This window comes from Zeus faber (assembly GCF_960531495.2).
Source record: "Zeus faber genome assembly, chromosome: 22".
NCBI lineage: Eukaryota > Metazoa > Chordata > Actinopteri > Zeiformes > Zeidae > Zeus > Zeus faber.
In genome coordinates, this window is record NC_137209.1 from 20,107,283 (window position 1) to 20,130,560 (window position 23,278).

At 41.7% G+C, this 23,278-nt stretch overlaps 1 protein-coding gene across 1 annotated transcript in view; it reads right to left on the reverse strand.

Moving 5' to 3' along the window:
* LOC307246827 (adhesion G protein-coupled receptor L3) overlaps positions 1 to 23,278 on the reverse strand; it is a 183,541-nt gene that overhangs the window by 106,887 nt on the left and 53,376 nt on the right. The window lies entirely within an intron of this gene.

Genomic DNA, 23,278 nt, shown 5'->3' on the forward strand with positions numbered 1-23,278 from the left:
TGAGCTAACACAGTTAGCCTGCAGCCCACAGGGACAAAATTGGTGTCGATCTTCTCGTCTGAATCTGGGGAAGATGGACCAAAAGCTAATTTGCTCATAACATCCATGGTGGCAAAAAAAGGCCACTCGCAGGATGGTTAAACGGATACTCCAGTTATTTAGGAAATTAGCTTTTGGCAACTTAGCATTTAAAACAACTAAGATCATGTTTTTATGGTGTCATTTTTACTCGTCATATGAAAGAAGCTGTATAGACGCTTAAATAACTCTGTTTTCGGAACGCTGGCGGGTGTAAATCCCTGACTTCACAGGAGCTAGGCTAGTCGATCCCATCCGCAACCCCTGAATCGAGCTAACACAGTTAGCCTGCAGCCCACAGGGACCAGATTGGCATCGACTCTTCTCGTCTGAATGTGGGTGACGTGAACAAAAAGCTCACTCCTCAAAAAAAAAAAACAAAAAAAAAACCCCGGAGTATCCGAGAGTCCTACGTCTTCTAAACATCAACTCTCGGCGCGGGCACTTCTTGACATCCCGGCCTCCGTTACGGCCCCTCTTAATCCATTATGCCGGGCCGTCGTATTGAAAAATGTGTGTGTGTGTGTGTGTGTGTGTGTGTGTGCGTGTGTGTGTGTGTGTGTGTCGGGGGGGGGGGGGGGGGTACATACGTGGGCTCTTGTTTGTACTCGGCGAGTGGGCGGAGGACGCGGAGGAAAGGTTAGAACTCATAACGCATCAAAAGCAAAAGGGCAGCGAGGGAACGGCGGCGGAGATTACAAATGGTCTCGCGGGCGCGAGAGAAAACCACAGCAGCAGCCGCAGAACCGGCTCCATCCGAATTTCACCGGGGGCTGGGTGGAGGAAACACCACCTTAAACATTTATATTTGATTAATCGCAGAATTGTTGTCGGAGGGAGGACAACGCGAGTAAAGGTCCTTGGAACATGAGAGCAGAGGAAAACAAACCCCCAACGGCCTCCAGACACCAATTCTCCTTTTTGTTATTAGATTCAATCATTTCAAAAAAGCTGTGATTTTTTTGTGGATGTTTTCATTTATTATTTCAGATTAAAAAGTACTTCTTCAAAGCTTTACTTTTAAAATAATTCTGCCTTTTTATTATTATGATTATTATTATTATTATCATTATTATTATTATTATTATCATTATTATTATTATTATTATCATTGTTATTATGAATATTATTATTATTTGCATTATTATTGTCATTATTTCAAATATAAAAAAAATTAATGAAACATAAAATATTTTTAAATATTTTAACATATTATATAATCGCAAAAGATGTAAAGTGATAACCACGCCCACAAGGATCATCTGATCAACACAACAAATAACCAACGACCATTTACGACGGGAGACGAAAAATCGCTTTGTTTCGGACGTGCCGTTTAGATTTGACGATGATGACGACTGATGAAGTTGGCGCAGCAGCCATTGCTCATCAACCAGCGAGTCTAATGCATCATCACTGAGAGCTGTTCTCGAGGCCTTTCGGCTCTGGAGCGGTAGAGGAAAACATCCCGTTCCCCAAAACTCAATAGGAAGCGACGGACTCGATGTTTCTCCGGTGACATTATTGTCATAACTCGGTAATAAGCATATTTTTCCATCCCGGACAGAAATATTCCGTCTACATTCATCTCACCCACAAACAAAGAATAATTTGTAAAAGCATTTTTTCGGGAGGGCTTGTTTGAGATCGGCAGGTATCTGCAGAGGAGCGCGCACCAGTGAAGTGGAACCCTAACAAGCTCTTAATCACGGCGCCAACAAAGTGGCGCGCCGGCGCTCCCGGCGCTCGGGTGCGTTTTGGGTGCCCCCGGTAATAAAAAACGCAGCGGAGGAGGCGCGCCCGCGGAGGAGGCGCGCGGGCGCGGCGCTTCTTCCCGCCCCGGCCGTGCCGACGGGGGCGCTTCATATTCCACCTGAAGTACACCAATCACGGAGAGCGGCGCTCGCGTTGCAAGATCAAAATTGCCAGGCGGCACTGACTGAGGAGCAGCCCCCAGCGCTTTGAGGGGTGTTGAGTAAGGGCGGAGAACGCGAGTGCGAGGAATACGCAAGCGGCGAGGCAGAGCGGAGGAGGGGTCGGTGCCATTTGACGGAAACCCCCCCGTCAAATAATAATAATATAAACTGACATTAGCGCCCGTGCACGGCTCTATGAAAACCACATGAATCCTCAAATAGGTATTTAACATTTCCCACAGCCGGCGAGACGTCGGCCATTAACATTCCGTAACTGCCGCCGCCGGTCGCGTGGCATCAATCCGAGGCGAGCGCGACTCCGCCCTTTGGCGGCGGCGATCCCCCTGCGTTTCGGGGGAGGGCGACGGCAACGTCTCCCAAGGTCGTCTGTGTTTTTATTTACCTATTCATGAACCTGTTTGTGCAGGTTTTTCTTTTTTTTTTTTTTTCCTCCTCTCTGCGGCGTGTCCTCTGTTCTTCTGTCTCCGTATTCGCTTCGTCTTTATTTCCGGAGCATATTTAACTATGAGACGTTAAGACAAAAGTATCATAATAACATTGTAATGACTGTAGACACCGTCACACCTTAGGAGAAACATTGTAATATGCCTTTATTGTTGCATATTGGTTCATCCTGTACAGAAATTCCATCCCAAATGTCAAATACATATCCTAATATGTATTTGGATATCTCATACTGCTTGTATGGTATAAAATACAGATATGGAGGGTGGCTTAGCGCCGCCATAGCTTTTTAATTGCGTTTGTCCTGTGCATAGCACCACAATTAGGATATTCTGAATAATTTGGATTATATGGCTGTTTTTATTTTTCACTTGGCTATTTTTGTATATTCTGCAATTTCTTTTATCTGGCAATTTTTTATATTAGGCAATTATATATATATATATATATATATTTGGAAATGTTTTTTTTTATTATTTGGCTATTTTTTGATTTAGATTTATTAAAAAAAATGTACTTGGCCAAATAAACTGACTCTGATTACCCTCTTCATTGTTCCCTCCGGATCCTCAACAATACGCTTCCACTGCTTATCCCGAGCACACCCTTCGCTATCGCTCCTTTTTCTTTTCTTGCCTCAAAGTCCATTTCCCGTTGCGCACGTACTCTGTTCTTCCAATAATAAGTCAGACTGAATCCAACGGATTTTCATCCGAACCGAACCCGCTCCCACACCAAAAAAAAAAAAAAAAAAAGGCCATTAAAATAGGATTAGCATGGAAATCCGGTCGTGGACATATCTCTCCCCGAATTAAGGTCGGTGGAGGACGCAGATTAAGCCGCTGGCAAACAGGCTGTGCAGACTGGACGGTTCGGGCTCAGAGAGGGGAGGAGTATTGGTCAAGGTGGCCGACGATGTGATAGGAGCAATATCTTGGTTATCGCAGGTCGAATTCACATATCGCCCTGAAAACCTCTCCGTCTCCATCCGTGCTGACCGACACATCCTGTTTTACGCGATAGTCAAAAACTGTTTCATTAAATTAAAACCGTTTTTTAATCTCTATTTTTTTTTTTCATCCGTCCGAGAGAACGACGCCGTCCGCGCGCGATTGACTATCGAGGGAACTCCGAAAACTCGAATTTGTCTTGTTTTCCCCAGATATATATATTTTCTTTATTTCTGGAGATGTTTTTGTTGATTTTAGAAGAAAATATGGGAGTGAGCAGGGGACATTGAACTTGAATTTCTTATAGAGTTCAAATGTCCATGTAATGCTCTGTTCAATTTGTGGGGAATTCATATGCAATTTGTTCAATAAAAGCATGTTCGAAATACATCATTGAATTTCTTCAGAATAGAATAGAATAGAAAATAATATCTTTATTTGCCAGTAATTCAGTGGGCATAGCCTTCTCAATGTTAGGGGTCAAAGTGTATGTTAGCAGTGTACCTATTAGAGCAGAAAGACATGGGAACTGTATCGCTAATATGCACCCTTCAATATTTGTTTATTTATCACAGAGTCATATCGCCATCGCACTATTGGAACAAGTTATGGCAGGTTTTCCTCATATCATGCTGGCCTCATTTCTACGTGAATGAAGTGGAGTGCCATATCGTCAAATACAAAGTTTGGAAGAGCTTAACAGTATTTCCCGCTCAGTTATGAGGGACATCATACCGTAAATAACCATATTGTTTTAACTAGTCAAGACAAACACCGTGACAACGAACACCGTCTTCAATCTTCAGAGATGAAAAACAATATTAAGTCAAGTGCAAGGACACAATTAGAAATTCACATGTGCTCAAAATGACTCGATCAATTTCAATTTCCTGTTGGTCATAGTCGCACAAGACGCGCGGACGATTTGTTCGCCATGAACTATTACTCTAAATGACTCATTTGGAGCCGCGCCGCCCAAAGAGCTGTTCGTTTGCGTCGTTCGCGGCGGCATTCACCGCTGAGTAGGAATCTGGAATTGGGGAACCAAGGAGCAACTCTGAACAAGCTCATTCAATTCCGCTTAAGCGGGGGAAATGATCTTCCGACTCGCAAACCGAGAATAATAACCCAGATGTAAATTCAAGTCGAAGGAAAAAAGGGCCACGGCATTTTGCATAATTCATATTGAATGTGACTGATTTACACTTTTCATTTCACCGAAGTGGAATAACTCGGCGGGAGGAAGGGACGAATGATGAGCTGCAAAGTGGGACGACTCTTCCCCGTCGAGCGACTCGTCGGGACGGGAATCTCAGCAAACAAACAAACAAACAAACAAACAAAAAGGAAAACAAAGAGCCCGAACCTCTGACCAGTTATTGGTCAGCGCGACGCCGACGTGATCCGAAGAGGACGACAAGAATGAATCGCACAAATTGAGCCTCGGGATCCGTCGTGTTTTTGTTTTTTTTGTTTTTTTTTTGTTTTTTTTTGTTAATCACAACCATCTCTGACACAGATAGAATGAGTGTAGGGTTTGGGTGTTGGCGGGGGGCGGAAATGCAGTCACAGCAGGTACCAGTGTGTGGGAATATAATAACAACGCCATACCTTCATTTCAGCGTGTTCAGTCGGCTGGTAAATTACTTTCATATCAATGCTACGACTTCGCCCGGAATGTTGGAAATGCTCAGGAAAGAAAAGGGATGGAAGAGGATTGAGTGTAAATCTGTCAGCACACACAAAAAAAAAACCAAACAAACGACAAAAAAAAAAAAAAAAAAAGCTTCCTACGATGAAGGAAACAGTGCGGCGTTTTGGGCCGGCCGCCACACCCCTTGGAAACGGTACAAGGACATTTTGTTTTGCTTGGCCGCGCTGCTTCTCTCCTTCTATAAAAACCAGGGACGGAAAACACCCACCTGAGTTCGAGTGCAACGGGAGAGGTGAATTTGGGGATTTTAGTATGCTAGGAAGTACGCTGTCCGCCTTTCCCTGTGACCTTATGTTTCAGGGACGAAGTCGGTTTTTGGCTGAGTCGTTTTTTATATGGATAAACAAGAACGCAAAAAAAAAAAAAAAAGAAAGAAAAAGGGGGCCTGGGAAGTAAAAACCAAATGACCACAAACGCTATGCGTCCCCTTGAACTTATCCGCTGAGTTTTCATATCCCAAACTCAGCAGATGAGGTCAGCCTCTGGAGGGTTGACCTGTATATACTGGAATACAGGTCTACGGCCAAAAGCGTTTCGAAAAACACGGCATCTCGTTTCGACAATCGCGGGTGTTAATACGGAGATGTTCCACCTCCTTTGACGCCACCTTAGCCTCCGCTGCAAGGGAAGGGTTTCTATTCCCGCTAAGTGCTGGAACATTTACTGCGGCAATTTGGTTCAATTCAGAATTAGCATTAGCCAATTAGCGGCGGTTTCAGCGCTGGCTTTGGGCGATTAAAGCCGGCTTCCTGTCATCCCCACGGTGATTGACAGCATAGAGGTCACTTGAGGTACTAGCGTACTACTTAGTGAGACAAATTAGCATGTGAACGTATCCTCTGTCCGAAAACCATACGATGCATCAAAAAATAATTTTAAAAGTACCATGAAATACGAGCATACTACAGTATTTAGTCTGCCAAACTAGTACGTGAGCGTATTCCCATTGTCCAAAACAACAGTATGCAACAAATAGTATGCGAATAGTATGACATACCCTTAAAATTTTGTATCATGCAAACACTGGGCGCTATGCTGGCGGGCGTATCCCACAGTGCGTTGTGATGACGATACTTTGCTACTTTGCGATGCAAGACTCACAAACGATTTGTTCGTGTCGAGCAGGTCTTTTAAATGACTTGGGCATCGGGAGTTGCTCCGAAACAAAGAGTCGTCGGTTCCCGACTCGGTACCGGCAGCCACTCAGGCAGGCTGAGCGGACTCTCGATACGCGACAACAAGAAGAGCGAAGGTTTACACTTTGTATCCCGCCAAAACAAACTGTCATCACAGTTCCTGGGAGAATTCCATTCACAAACTCGGGAGCCGTAACCGACTGTTGTTAAACCAACCGAGTCCCCAAGAAGGGCCAAACTTTTCACCGCTATTCGCCGGAAACAACTGACAGTGGGGGATGGGGGCCGTCAGCGGTGCATGCCGCAGTTAACAGTTATTGTCACCATCAACTTGCAGAGCACTGAAAGCAAGGCTTTATGACAACGTTAAATGTCTGGAATGCCATCGTTCCTTCGACTCACATCATCAAAAATGGTGAAAGATAGCGCACGCATTCTGTGTGTGTACATGAACACAGTTACGGCAGAAAACTTGCGGGACAGGGAGGTACTTGATGTCGGGATTGGGAAGCACAGTCTCTGACATTTGCCCGTCGCGCCACTCTCTTGACGTGTGCGGCGACTAAATTCCTCATTGAAGACCTGCCCCGCCATTTAAAACTAGGGCTTTGTTTTGTGATCACTGTTAATGGATCTATATCTGATAATGTCCATGATTGCTCTATCGTGCTTTATAACTATCCAATTTCTGAATCACCATACCATAATGGACCAATTTCCAAATTACCTTTCACTTCGCAACATCCTTGAAAAGGCTTTTAAAACGTGTTGCAGGGAACATTTTCAGCCAATAGTACAGCATAGAGACAGCTCTACTCCGAGTTTCTAGTGATATACTCATACTACTGTATATAGTATATGATAGACATTTTGACATGGTGGCGAATTTCTCTGATTTGGATTTACTTGATATAAATACTTTTGATGCCACATATCAGCCCATCTTCCAGCCTTTAGACCCTACATCACTGCTATGGCCCCAGGCCCCGTGGCGTTCCACAGGGCTCCATTCTCGGTCCTATGTTTTCCCCCCTTTCCTGTTTACCTCGTAGACACTAGTGGTCACTTTAATAACAATTACTTACAATTACTTAGATATTTTATGGTCTATTCTATTTGCATTTAATTAAAAATAACATACACGATACAGAATATTCATCAGCCGTTGATTTCCTTATTACTTATTACATTTTTATTTTGCTTAGCTGCTTATAACTTGTTTTTGTTTTGAATATATGTATTTGTCAATTCAGTGCATATCCTCTCAATCTGTACTTCATGTTCACCACTGAGTTGCTGCGATGCCCGAATTTCCCCCCTTTGGGGATTGATAAAGTAGGATTTTATCGCTGACAATCTAGTTTTAGTTAGACTACTCCTAGGTCCACCGACAAAGATATCCTTGTTTTTCCTTGAAATTTAAACTCGGAACTAGAGGCCTCCAAGTATTCGACTCACTGTATCTCAGAGGGTTTTGGGCTTTAAAAATCTTTAGTAAATCCACCTTCGAAAATTGGCAATTTCAATAACAAATACAAATTTTCAGATAAATATTCAATAAAAACGATGTTTACTCTGCAATGAGACCCCTTTGTGCTGACTGGTTCTCAGCTAATCTTGCACATTTGTTCCATGCTCTTTTTTCTCCCTTCATATTTTCGTTTTATTAACGCCTGTGCAGCACTTTGCGACCTCGGTTGCTGTTGAAATAAAGATTTCCCTGCACTCAGGAGCTGCGAACAGGATTGCCACAAAGGAGGAATAAATTGATCTATATCTTAGAATAATCATAACATCATGGGAGACGTTTGAGGACTGATGAAAAATGGAGAGTGTTATCCGCGCGGGCTGGCTCACAGACTGTAACACTCTTCAATCTCACAGGTTTTGGCAAAAAAGGATGATTCATCTAAGGAATATAAATTTGAGTGTTTTTTTTTTTTACTCCTCCTCTGAGGACTGTTAGAGTCATGTAAGGTTTAAATAAAAAGAGTCATTCCATTTTTCGACTCTTGCTTCGTTTGCTTCAGGTGGTGCAACGCATGGAGAGTGAGGGAGCCAGAGTAATTCAAGTTCATGCCGTATGAATTATTCCACATGCTTTCATCTTTTGTTGCCTTGGACTTTAATTTAGTCCTCAGGGATTATTTTCAGTTTGGGAGTGGAACATTCACTCTATTGCCGGAGTGACTCCAGACTCCCGCATCATGTAAAAGAGTTGATTTTTACGAAAGCGTCGTTCGTAAATCACTAAGCATTAGGCTGTGATAACAAGCCGTTATATGTATTTGTGATGTTTTTAGTGATTTACAGGGTGGTGCCGTGGGATTAACTCGAGTGCTGTGGCAGGGGAAAAAAAAAAAAAAAAGCTTTGGAAACACTGAAACCAGGCTTTTCTCGACTCGCATAATAAAAGACACAAAAAGCCTGCTCGTTTCCCGCCACACGCAGGGCGCACTGAGCTTAATTTCAAAGGGGCCATTCTTAACTAATTAGGCCCTTTCTGTTTCCTAGGGCTCGTGGTGAGATAAGCCTCATCCACTTCACTCCGGCGAGAACCTACATGCTTTGTTTTGAAAGCAATCCAGTCCACCAGACTTTGCATCATTTCCGCACCGACCGCGGCCTCTTCAACAGCGTTTCAGAAAAGTTCCGCCACTCCGGTGTGAAGAGAGGAAGGGCTATAAGAGGCGGGTGCAGGGCCTTTGGAGGGTGAAAACCAAGAATACGTCAAAAAAGGAAATTAGCTCGATGACAGGATTCATACTGTATTTATGCCAAAATGCCTTTCCTGTGGACAGTTCTCCAAAAGGCATAAATACTGACTGTATCATAATGGTACGATGATCAAGGAGAATTCAATATTATCAGATATATACACATAGGCGGGTAAACAAATATATATACAAAAATATACATTGACATCAGCCACGCAAGTCGTGCAGGCTCTGTGAGGAGCCGTGCAGCATTTCTCTATTTTTTTTCTTCCCCGACTGCGCACGGCCACGCAGCCTTTTCCATAGAAACACGAGACAAAACTACATCGAAATGTTGCGTGCAATCAATCAAGGTGTCCAGCGGGAGAATAACCCCCTGTGATGGCCGTGTCCCTCTTTATCACAGGCTTCTCTTCAGACACTCGCACCACTTCATTCACAAACAATCCCATTGTTTTGAACGGCTCTTTCATAGGAACGGAGGGAACAGAGCCTCGTCGGGTGATGAGAGGTTCTTTTTTTTTTTTGTCAAGTTGAACAGTTTTATGTCGTGTCGTTTGTTTAACTTGCCGTCTCCTGCCGCCGGCAAATGTTTCCCCCTTCATGTAAGAGATTTTAAACTCCTCCCTCGCCGGGAGGTGCCCCGGATGAACAAGGAGCGCACCCACTGTCACGTCAGGGTCACAAAGCGAAGGCACACACACACTGGTCTGAGTGGGAGGTTTTATTTTACTATTAATATTTATGTGTGAAAAATACTGTTTATACCTGTTCTACACAAAAATAACTAACTATAGTTTATTTTTTATTGCAAAACGTTTTTAAAATATTATATAAATATAAATAAATAAATAATTCGTGGAAATTAATATTTGAATTATCCACTATCCTGGACACCTCTCCTCCAATCTGATGAACCTATGCAAATTATAACAACCCACCAATGAATCTGAACCCCCCCCCTGCAGTCCTACACACAGAGCGTTACACTAGTTATTTGTGGCAGACTACTGCAAAAACATTTTTTATACCATATAACTTCAACATTTATTTATTTATTTTGTACTAAATATAAAGATACCAAAACTGTACCGTTACCGTGGCCCAAAACTGGGATACATATCGAACCGTGAGCCCACTGTAGCGTGTTGCATCCCTTATATATATGTATATATATATATACACAGTAGTTTGGTATGCACAGACAGGCCTATTCAACCATCATAGTTCCATATATGGGAAGTGAGGGGCAGAATATGCAAAACTTTGTTCAACCTCTTAGATCTTGAAACAGTCCCAACTTAAGATAGTGATTAGAGGCTTTTCATTCATCATCATTTTATGTGAAATTACCAATTACACATTCTACTAAAAGTTTACTGTCAATTTGACTTATGTGCAATCAATGTGCAATAACGTTTTATCCAACGTAAGCATTATTTTATTCCTTCCGGGCATTACCTGGTTCAATTATGCCCCAGCGATGATCTACCATGGGATACATTAATTGGATTCAATTGACATATAATATTATTTTATTTTACTGACAACATCCATCTAGTTTTGTCCACCTAAATCCAGAAAAAACATTATATATACTGTATATTCGGTACACATATGATGATCCATACTTTATATTGATCCAAGACCATACACTCTATAAAGCATCAACTGTGTATACGCAAATGCATACTGTTGTGTAACGAACAATACTGTGTGAAAATCAATAGAGCTGAGACATTAATGGACTAAACAAAAAAGTTTAAAAAAGAACAGTACGAGGGGAGAGACGAGTGGAAAGAGAGAGACGACCGAGGGGATTTTTCAACAAAGAGAAAAGCGAGACTCGTCTCGGCAAGAGCCTCAGGAAGAGAGTTCCCAAACGCCGTCAGACAGAGGAGGAGGCTGAGGCGAGAGGATAATCAAACAAAAAGCACGGCCGGGTTTCTTCCGCACGGGTCGAAAGAAGGGTGGAACGTCGAGACACCTCTGATGTCACAAAGGATGCGGAAGTACTCTAAAACAGAAGCAATAAAGATACGCATACAGGCAACATACAGTACGTAAGCAAAAAAATAGGAAAATATCAGTATCCAAAATAGTTGCTGTTGTTGCTATAGTTAATTGGTCAACCCAATAGTTGCTGCATGTATGGTTGCTATAGTTACATATAGTAGAGTTAAAAAGACTACAAATATAGGCAACAGATAGGCAACAGAAATATAGGCGACATACAGTACTGTATATATGATAAACCCAATAGTTGCCGTTGTTGCAATTTCAATGTGAGTCAACCAAGTGGTTTCTATCATTGCTATAGTCAATATCATTATCCCAAAAAGGTTGCTGTGGTTAATATCAGTACTCCTAATAGTTGCTATCGTTATAGTTATATACTATAGAACATAATTATATCGTTATACATAGAGCACTTTTTAACAGTTTGTTTCAAAAAATTGCTGTATAAATAAAGATTGACTTACTAAATTACTTATACTTTATCGGATATAGTTAGTATCAGTTAATCCAATAGTTGCTATAGTTGTTATAGTTATATAGCCACTGTTCAAAATTGTGCCACTTCTTGTCTACTTTCACACATTTCTTCCCTGCGTTCAGCTAGAGTGATTCCCTGTGTCGATCGATGTGTTCGTTGTGAACGAATTGAAACGAACCACTCCTGAGTCGGAGACTCTCCGTCAAAGTGCAGCCAGACACAGGCTGAGCCGAGTCCAAACGCTCGACTCACTGATTCAGAGCCGAACTCCTCGTCACTCCGCAGCGTTCTGCTTGCGCGCCCCCCTTTGTTGATCCGACCAATGGAATTAATGTTTTCAAATGAAGGGGCTGAAATGTTTTAGCCCCAGTGCCTTAGAGATTGAGCGGGGGGCGTGTCACTCGCCATTTATGTAATTTATGCGACACACAGGGCTATAATAGGCTGATATGCAGAATGAGATGCAGCGCTCCGGGCCCCAAACCGGCATTACTCAAACGCTGCGCTTTTCCTTTTTTCCTCGCCATTCTTCCACCGTCTCGTTCCCATTTTCGGCACGTGACGGGGAAGATGGATGAGCTATGGGCCTTAATTGAGCCTGCCACCCATCTCACTACACCGCTGATCAGTGTAGGATTTCTGGATCAGGGTGAATGTACTCCGCCACAGCCCATGATGGATGGGTGGCTGGCCAGTCAGGATAAAGGGGGGAGCGCACCGAGCCAATGAACATTCATGGTGTAATTTAAATTCTATAATTTCCCCTATATATTATATAGAGAAAGTGGAAGAATCTAGGAGGTGAAACAATTACAATCTCCCGCTTCATTACCTGTAGTTTGAACGGTGGCAGAGCATAATATATTAGCATAACTCAAGGCACGGTTAATAGGAGGTTATGGCAGAAAAGGAAATTATAGTTAATATATGCAGGACATTTTTGGCCGTATGAACATGTATACTGTATGTCTATTTTTTGTGTCCTTTAGATAGATAGATAGAGAGATCGATAGAGGAGGTACATTTGGCAATATAGAATGAACCTAATAATAAACCGTAAACATAAACTTAAAAAGTAACAAAAAAAAGAAAAAAAACAACTCAAAAAAATTATCGAGAAACTTGGAAATGTGCGTAAACCTTAATAGTAAATAGAAGATAGACACTGTTTATTTTCCACCTGCTATAAATCTAAAGTCAAGTCAAGTCACAGGTAATTTCAAGTCAAGTTACAGGTTATGTCAAGTCAAGTCACAGGTTAGGCCAAGTCAAGTCAAGTCACAGGTAATATGTCAAGAGAAGTCACAGGTTAGGCCGGGTTAGTCAGGTCAGGTCAAGTCACAGGTTATGTCAAGTAAAATCGAGTCACAGGTTATGTCAAGTCAAGTCACAGGTTATGTCAAGTCAAGTCACAGGTAATGTCAAGTCAAGTCACAGGTAATGTCAAGTCAAGTCACAGGTTATGTCAAGTAAAATCGAGTCACATGTTATGTCAAGTCAAGTCACAGATTATGTCAAGTCAAGTTACAGGTTAGGTCAAGTCAAGTCACGGGTTAGGTCAAGTCAAGTTACAGGTAATGTCAAGTCAAGTCACAGGTTATGTCAAGTAAAATCGAGTCACAGGTTATGTCAAGTCAAGTCGCAGGTAATGTCAAGTCAAGTCACAGGTTATGTCAAGTCAAGTCACAGGTTATGTCAAGTCAAGTCACAGGTTATGTCAAGTCAAGTCACAGGTTATGTCAAGTCAAGTTACAGGTTAGGTCAAGTCAAGTCACAGGTTATGTCAAGTCAAGTCACAGGTTATGTCAAGTCAAGTCACAGGTAATGTCAAGTCAAGTCACAGGTAATGTCAAGTCAAGTCACAGGTTATGTCAAGTCAAGTCACAGGTTATGTCAAGTCAAGTCACAGGTTATGTCAAGTCAAGTTACAGGTTAGGTCAAGTCAAGTCACGGATTAGGTCAAGTCAAGTTACAAGTTATGTCAAGTAAAGTCACAGGTTATGTCAAGACAAGTCAAGTCACAGGTTATGTCAAGTCAAGTCAAGTCAAGTCACAGGTTATGTCAAGTCAAGTCACAGGTTATGTCAAGTCAAGTCACAGGTTATGTCAAGTCAAGTTACAGGTTAGGTCAAGTCAAGTCACGGATTAGGTCAAGTCAAGTTACAGGTTATGTCAAGTAAAGTCACAGGTTATGTCAAGACAAGTCAAGTCAAGTCACAGGTTATGTCAAGGCAAGTCAAGTCAAGTCACAGGTTATGTCAAGTCAAGTCACAGGTTATGTCAAGTCAAGTCACAGGTTATGTCAAGTCAAGTCACAGGTTATGTCAAGTCAAGTCACAGGTTATGTCAAGTCAAGTTACAGGTTATGTCAAGTAAAGTCACAGGTTATGTCAAGACAAGTCAAGTCAAGGGTTATGTCAAGGCAAGTCAAGTCAAGTCACAGGTTATGTCAAGTCAAGTCACAGGTTATGTCAAGTCAAGTTACAGGTTATGTCAAGTCAAGTCACAGGTTATGTCAAGTCAAGTTACAGGTAATGTCAAGTCAAGTCACAGGTAATGTCAAGTCAAGTCACAGGTTATGTCAAGTCAAGTCACAGGTTATGTCAAGTCAAGTCACAGGTTATGTCAAGTCAGGTTACAGGTTAGGTCAAGTCAAGTCACGGATTAGGTCAAGTCAAGTTACAAGTTATGTCAAGTAAAGTCACAGGTTATGTCAAGACAAGTCAAGTCACAGGTTATGTCAAGTCAAGTCAAGTCAAGTCACAGGTTATGTCAAGTCAAGTCACAGGTTATGTCAAGTCAAGTCACAGGTTATGTCAAGTCAAGTTACAGGTTAGGTCAAGTCAAGTCACGGATTAGGTCAAGTCAAGTTACAGGTTATGTCAAGTAAAGTCACAGGTTATGTCAAGACAAGTCAAGTCAAGTCACAGGTTTTGTCAAGGCAAGTCAAGTCAAGTCACAGGTTATGTCAAGTCAAGTCACAGGTTATGTCAAGTCAAGTCACAGGTTATGTCAAGTCAAGTCACAGGTTATGTCAAGTCAAGTCACAGGTTATGTCAAGTCAAGTTACAGGTTATGTCAAGTCAAGTTACAGGTTATGTCAAGTCAAGTTACAGGTTATGTCAAGTCAAGTCACAGGTTATGTCAAGTCAAGTCACAGGTTATGTCAAGTCAAGTTACAGGTTATGTCAAGTAAAGTCACAGGTTATGTCAAGACAAGTCAAGTCAAGGGTTATGTCAAGGCAAGTCAAGTCAAGTCACAGGTTATGTCAAGTCAAGTCACAGGTTATGTCAAGTCAAGTTACAGGTTATGTCAAGTCAAGTTACAGGTTATGTCAAGACAAGTCAAGTCAAGGGTTATGTCAAGGCAAGTCAAGTCAAGTCACAGGTTATGTCAAGTCAAGTCACAGGTTATGTCAAGTCAAGTCACAGGTTATGTCAAGTCAAGTCACAGGTTATGTCAAGTCAAGTCACAGGTTATGTCAAGTCAAGTTACAGGTTATGTCAAGTAAAGTCACAGGTTATGTCAAGACAAGTCAAGTCAAGGGTTATGTCAAGGCAAGTCAAGTCAAGTCACAGGTTATGTCAAGTCAAGTCACAGGTTATGTCAAGTCAAGTTACAGGTTATGTCAAGTCAAGTCACAGGTTATGTCAAGTCAAGTTACAGGTAATGTCAAGTCAAGTCACAGGTAATGTCAAGTCAAGTCACAGGTTATGTCAAGTCAAGTCACAGGTTATGTCAAGTCAAGTCACAGGTTATGTCAAGTCAGGTTACAGGTTAGGTCAAGTCAAGTCACGGATTAGGTCAAGTCAAGTTACAAGTTATGTCAAGTAAAGTCACAGGTTATGTCAAGACAAGTCAAGTCACAGGTTATGTCAAGTCAAGTCAAGTCAAGTCACAGGTTATGTCAAGTCAAGTCACAGGTTATGTCAAGTCAAGTCACAGGTTATGTCAAGTCAAGTTACAGGTTAGGTCAAGTCAAGTCACGGATTAGGTCAAGTCAAGTTACAGGTTATGTCAAGTAAAGTCACAGGTTATGTCAAGACAAGTCAAGTCAAGTCACAGGTTTTGTCAAGGCAAGTCAAGTCAAGTCACAGGTTATGTCAAGTCAAGTCACAGGTTATGTCAAGTCAAGTCACAGGTTATGTCAAGTCAAGTCACAGGTTATGTCAAGTCAAGTCACAGGTTATGTCAAGTCAAGTTACAGGTTATGTCAAGTCAAGTTACAGGTTATGTCAAGTCAAGTTACAGGTTATGTCAAGTCAAGTCACAGGTTATGTCAAGTCAAGTCACAGGTTATGTCAAGTCAAGTTACAGGTTATGTCAAGTAAAGTCACAGGTTATGTCAAGACAAGTCAAGTCAAGGGTTATGTCAAGGCAAGTCAAGTCAAGTCACAGGTTATGTCAAGTCAAGTCACAGGTTATGTCAAGTCAAGTTACAGGTTATGTCAAGTCAAGTTACAGGTTATGTCAAGACAAGTCAAGTCAAGGGTTATGTCAAGGCAAGTCAAGTCAAGTCACAGGTTATGTCAAGTCAAGTTACAGGTTATGTCAAGTCAAGTTACAGGTTAAGTCAAGTCAAGTCAAGTGCTTAGTTAAGGCAAGTCAAGTCCAAAGTCAAGTCACTTTTTCCCCCAGGATAATGCGGTCTCACCTGCAGTATCCGGTCTTTATAAAGAGAAAGACAAATTATTAGAACCTGTCTAATGATGATATGATTGGCCAATCCACCTAACCTGCTCAAAAAGTATGACAATGAATTTAATTTCTATTATAATTATTGATATTAGGTGAAATACATGTTATCAAACAAAAACCTTTATAAAAGGGTTTTTTCTTATTCCTTCTCAATCGGAAAAATATTGCTGTTCAATATCTCTGTTCAAATTTAAACCGTTATCGTCGTTGCCGCTAATATGAACTTTTCATTGATAATTAACAATGCCAGTCCCAGTGTGTGCTCGCATACCAACGTCACACTGACCCTTGTAATGTGAACATTGACAACATAGAACATTTTAATATTTTATACTTAATATAATATTTAAACTGAAAACATAAAATGAACACAAACAAGTCATTCAGGTCATCGTGTCTCAAGTCCAAGTCGAGTCTCAAGTAATTTATTTTCTGTCAAGTTGCAAGTCATCAACAGTGACTTGATCTCTAGTAGTTTCCTCAAAGGATGGAGATTGATACACTGTGTGTATGTGTATTCAAAGGCATATTCAGCTTTCATGCACAAAAGTGGCCAAGATTTAGATTTTCAGAACCCTGACGTGCTGATGCAGTGTATACTTTGTACATCAAATACCATGCCGGAAGTTGAGACCGTAGAATCCTGACTGACAGCGTGTCGAGGGCTTGTCAATCTAAAGCCGTGTAGCGACCGCTTTTCCAACGTCAACCGCGTCCGCTTTGAGTCCATTCCAACACACTCTGCCAGGCTGGGTTCAGCGCTTTGCCACTCTTGATCAATTAAACGCATCTCAGTTGCTTGCAAATGAGATCCAATTAGGCCGGATGTCGGAAAAAACTGCCAGTTTTTCGGCATCGGGGTCGGGGCTCTGCCGAGGCCCCCGCCGGAGTAGGCTCTGCGCCCCCAGACAGATGGCAACATGTGGCGAGATAACAGGGGACGCCAGACAGCCGCGGTATCGATGACACGGACGATCCCATACCCCGTCTGAGGGCAAAGAGCCGGGGCTGACAGAGGCCCCGGCAGAAGCTGCTTTTCCCTCTCCGGGGTGTAGAGGGATCACAGATCAGCCGTGGTGGAAGCGAGGCATCATCTTCATAGCATGAGGTTTCCACTCGATGGCACGCCCTTTTAACATTTAATCCTTGGGACCTACTAGTCACTTTTACGGGATTTTTTTATTTTAGTTACTCATTTAGGTACTACAGTAGTATTATTAGGGACTAGTACATATTCATTAGATATTGGTAAATATTCCAACTGTTACGAGTAACTATCCCAATGTTACTTGCATTGGGCTACTAATGAGGTTACAATGGGGCTTCATTTAAGAGATATCAAATAATTTCCCTCCTACGAGTATCTATTCATTGTGACCAGCATCTATAACAATTTTACTAGTCACCATTAATTGAGTATGGGGGTTTCTCCGTAATGAGGTAGGGCTCACTCTCCATGCGAGGCTTCTGAGCCTCCGTGATCCGGGAGGACCTCAGACCACGGCCGCAGCTCCCCAACATGGAGGAGAGTCAGCTGAGGTGGTGGGGACATCTTGTAAGGATGCCCCCCCCGGACGCTTCGCTGTGGATGTGGCACGTCCAACAGGGAGGAGACCCCGGGGCAGACCCAGGACACGCTGGGAAGATCATATATCTCTGGATGGACTGGAAACTCGTAGGGATCCCCCAGGAAAGGCCGGAGGAAGCTGCTGGGGAAAGGGACGTCTGGGCTGCTCTGTCGGCCCTGTTGCCATCGCTACCCTGACCAGGATAAGCAGGTTAGAAGATGGACGGATGGATGGATGGACGATAAATTGAGTACTCATACTTACCAGTAACATTGTAATTTTTCTTTCCTGTCATGAGAAATGACGAGAAAGAACAGCTTGTTGAGAGATGAATTTAAAATGTTACTGGTAAAAATAAAACGTTACTAGTTACAGCAAGTACGGCTAAGACGGTGACTGAGAAAGTGTCCGAATACTTTTTTGTTTCATTCAATTAGGAAATGGCGGAAAATAAATAACCCATTATGAAATGTTTTTTTTGTTGTTGTTGCTTATCTTTGTTTATGTTTATGTTGTCTTTATGTTATGTTTGTTTTTATTTGCTCGGTTTGGAAAGATGATGGCTCTGATCTGAGCTGCCGAGGGCAACGATCAGCCTAATGGTACAGCCCACTTAAGGGGTTTCTGAAATCGCATAACAAGGTTCTCCCAGGCATGAATATGAGGAATATGCAGTCATATTTACGATTACAGGTTAGAAGGATATGTATCCGGCAATTAGACCGATAATTCCCCCCCCGGACTTGTTCTTTTTACCCTTTTACCCCCCCCCCCCGCAATTCGAACCACGGTCAACCATTCAAACCCCCCACGGGTCACAGAACTTACACCGATCCGAGCATTAAGACTAATGCGGTGTCGTCTTCGGAGCTAATGGGGGGGCGGGCGGACGCTGGCGGGTTGGTGGGAAGATTTGTGCGATCGACCAGAGCGGTCGCAGCAAGAGGGTTCCCGGGTTCCCTTGTTAAGCCGTTATGAATGATATTGACATAAGCGAGTCGACTTTAAGCCCGACTACAGTGACTCTCCGCCCCATTCAGAGGACGCATTGAATAAAAAAAACAACCATTCATGAATAGACATTCATGATCCCGTCTTCTCTGCCACACAGTATTGTATACATCGGGACATTTGAAAAGCGTTTTTCCTGATATCCTTGGTCTGCTTTTGACGAGCAGAATTTCTAGTACTCAGTGGTTGGCACAGCAGTCTGCACAGAGGCCCTTTGTTGTGCTTATCTGTGATTAAAATCCCTTACTTTCAAATAAAGTCTTTCAGTTATTTGGCGGCACAAAGAGAAGGAAGGAAAACCAAGGAATCAATTCAACTCCCGGTCGTCCTTGAAGTTAAGGTTTTAATAATTTTATTTTAATAATAATATTCATTATAATAACATTTTTATTATTATTATTATTATAAAAAATCAATATTTTTCTGTAAACTTCAGTAAAACTTCAATTTTAATAACAATATTAATGATAATAACATTATTATTATTATTATTATTAATCATAATAATAATAAAATGAATAATAATAATAATAATAATTTCAATGTTATTATAAATAATAATAATAATAATAATAATAACAATAACAATAACAATAACAATAATAATAATAATAATAAAAATTACTATTATTATTATTATTATTATTATAGTATCTTTTCTTATTTCAGTCATGCACTTTGCCGATTTTGGTCCCTTTTCCTTGCACATAATTCAGCAAGAAAATAAAAATAACCGCTACAGGAAAATGAAGAACAGTTGTCATGGAAGGGGTGTTTGGTGCATCCTCTGCCATTGAGCCCGGATTGCACCAACGGTTCACGTTGCCATCGATGCAACTATCACAATTATTTTGAACTGCAATGTATTTCAGGGAAGGACCAGACTCTGAGGTTTGTTACAAATCAAAAATAAAAATCGCTGGGGAATTAACCGTCCAATAGACAGATTACCACGATAGATAAACTTACACTGAAAAATGGTTCATATCTAGACCTACACCGGAAGGTGGCCATTTGGACATTTTGGACCATTTTGGACCATTTCGGAGCCCCCCCCCCCTTTACATCCTTTGCTTTATGCCCCGTGGTGCAGACCGTGAGGTATTTTGCACGTGGTGCAGGGACCCAGGTGCAGCTCCGGACGCCGTTCCCCCGGCTTCATGCCCATATCCCATGCCTCATCGGGAGGGTAGATCATGCATGGCCGGGGGTGTCGGGGGAGTTGGGGGTGTGGGGGCGTGGGTGTGCTGGAAGCACAGGTGGTGTACAACCGTGTGTTATTACACAACAAGGTCGCCCCGGCACTCCGAGCGGCCGCCGTAGTCCTGACATAACGCTGCCGGGAGTTTAGACAAAGCCGCTCCTTTGTGGGGAGGAAAGACTCGAAGACGATTCGTTCCTTCTGAGCAAATGTTTTGAGACGACTGGGGTGTTCCGGCAAAAAGAGTGGAGCGAGCAAGTGGATCTTTGGTCTCCAAACAAAGCGCAGTTATACAATCAACTCCAGTCGAGCAGTAAAAAGGCCACAAACATGTATAACTGTGCTTATTGTCACGGCTTATTAACAGGCAGTGATGCAAGATTTGTGAAAGATTTTGCTGTGAGCAAATAAGTTGAAACGAGGTTGGGAGCCACTCTGTCAACGGTTTCCCAACGTTTTTGTCATGCTACAACACACTTATTACAATGAATGAATGAATGAATGGCACCGCACTCCCCTACAGTGTATCTCCCAAGAAGAAGGCCAACGTGTTGAGCACTAGAGTCGCAAAACGTCACAAGCATGTACAACTGTGCTTTTTATCATGGTATTGATGATGATGATGATGATGATGATGAGGATGATGATTAATGATGATGATGATGATGATTGATGATGAGGATGATGATTGATGATGATGATTGATGATGATGATTGATGATGATGATTGATGATGATTGATGATGAGGATGATTGATGATGACCACTGATGATGATGATGATGATGATTGATGATGATGATTGATGATGATGATGATTAATGATGATGATGATGATGATGATGACCACTGATGATGATGATGATGATGATGATGATGATTGATGATGATGATGATGATGATGATGATGATGATGATGATTGAGGATGATGATTGATGATGATTGATGATGATGATTGATGATGATGATGATGATTGATGATGATGATGATTGATGATGATGATGATTGATGATGACCGATGCTGCTGATGATGATGGATGATGATGGGATGATGATGATGATGATGATGATGATGATGATGAGGATTGATGATGACCGATGATGATGATGATGATGATGATGATGATTGATGATGATGATGATGGATGGTGATGGAGATGATGATGATGATGATGACAGTTAGCGATGCAAGACTAGCGATCCATTCGTTCGCAAAAAAAAGTCCTAATGATTCAAACTGAGGGTGGAATTCATTCCATTCCACCCGGACATATGCTCACAACTCAGAGCTCACCGTGCATGACACCGCCTCAATCAAAACAATGGGTTGGATCGAGTCGTGCGACTCGAACGACTCCCGTACCGAGTCACTCGTCAGGAACCGGATCTCAGAAAAAGAGTCGAAACTTTCGCCGCGATTCCTTAGGAAGTTCCACGGAGATAGATGGTGATAGATGTATGGACGCTGAGGCAGTACAGATTATTTATCTTTGTGGTTCTGTTTGCCACCCCCCCCCAAATGTATTTCGGTTGAATGAGCTAAACGCTCCACTCTCCCTGCATCCCTCCGCCCCTCCATCAGTCCTTGTCAAAACCTCTCCGTCCATTATCTTTTCAATATTTCCTGCGGTGACGCAATCCGTTGACTTTATGCACCGGTTTCGCCGGCGGCGTAATCTCATTTTGTCTCCCCCCCCGGAGTCATGTGTGTGCGGCGGACCGCGCCACCTGCTCCCCCGAGGTCGACATATTCCCAGAAAAACGACTCGGCTTCCTGGACGGAGCGGTTCAGTCGTCTGGAGGATGAGCGGGAAGCACCACGCACATGTCAAGTATTTTGAGCAGAAAGGGCATTTATAAGGACATTTCTTCTTGTTTTGTGCAATAAATGCAATACAGTAATAACTGCAACACTGTAATAACACTGTAGAAATGCTGTAATGACATAGGAATAACTTGTGTCGATTCTGTATTTTCAGTGTTTTTAGAGCTTATTGTGTGAAATCACGGGGTGTCAAGACATTTCACTGCATATATGTATGACCGCATGTATATGTGACAAACTTGAATTTAGACCTACTAATTCATTGTCATCCATTCTCATGTTATGGTATTCATATTTATTCATTTATACCAAAGGCCAATAAAGCCTTGATTTCACAGATTGTCTCCTGTGCATAGAATATAATCGGATTTTTAATATTCCGTTCATTTGTATAGTTGGCTGTTATATATTTTTTTTATTTGGTTATTTTCTTAATATATATGTCTATTTATGGAATATTTGGGGGGGTTTGGAAGGGGGTGCTATTTGGGGGGGGTATTTTTGTTTGTTTTCCATTCGTCCATTTTTTAATAATCGGCTCATTTTTTTTTCCGCACGGTTGAGCTTTTTATGCCAATTTCCCGGTTGGCAACGCACCGATGTTAACCATCAGCAATTCCTCGAATGTGAAAATGCAAAAATGTGAAAACATATCGACAGCTCGTGTAAATCCGAGTCTATTACCACATCGCCACGATTCTAACACAACAACAGTGTTTTTTGCGTTAGATCATTGATTAGATGTGAGGCGTCAGATGAATCAAATAAAGGGAATTAAAGTGGCGAGCAGCAGGTGAGGAGAGAGTCTTCACAGGCAAATACCTTTTGACAACTCTGAAGAGGGCTGTTGATGAGCTACGGGGGAAAAAATATATAATTTTATTGTTGTGTCAAAACACTTTTTTTTTTTCTTTGCCTGTTTCAGGCTTAGCAACAAGCGCCCGCTTTCATAAAAAGGAACAATGGGGGATTTCAAAAGGGCTGTCTCTGCTTTAATGTGAGAAGTTTCTCACTCTTTTGCAGAAAAACAAAAACAAAACTCTTTGAGACTGAACTGAAAAAAGTATGTGAATAACACGTTGGAATTTAACTTTCTCAAGCAGATAATTGTTAAGAGAGTAATAATCATTATAAGTAATAAAATAATAAGCTGTTAGTGTGTGGTAATCATTCATATTTATAAATTATACCCTACAGTATATATCCATAACAATTTATCCTGTGCATAGTATCACATTTTGTATATTTGCATAGCTTGGTGTATCTGACTATTTTTGTTTTTATGGGATTTTTTTTTTTTGGTATTATTATATATTTGACAATTTGAATTGTAATTAATTGTTACCTTTTATCCTAGTTTATTTTACTTTTTATTCTATTTTATTTTTACTTTTTTATTCTCCATTCTTTCAGACGGGCAAGGTTATACAGTATATCTTTTTAATTAGAAAGCTTTTTTCTTTAATGCCAATGGTCTGCAGTGTAGCGCACCAAACGTCA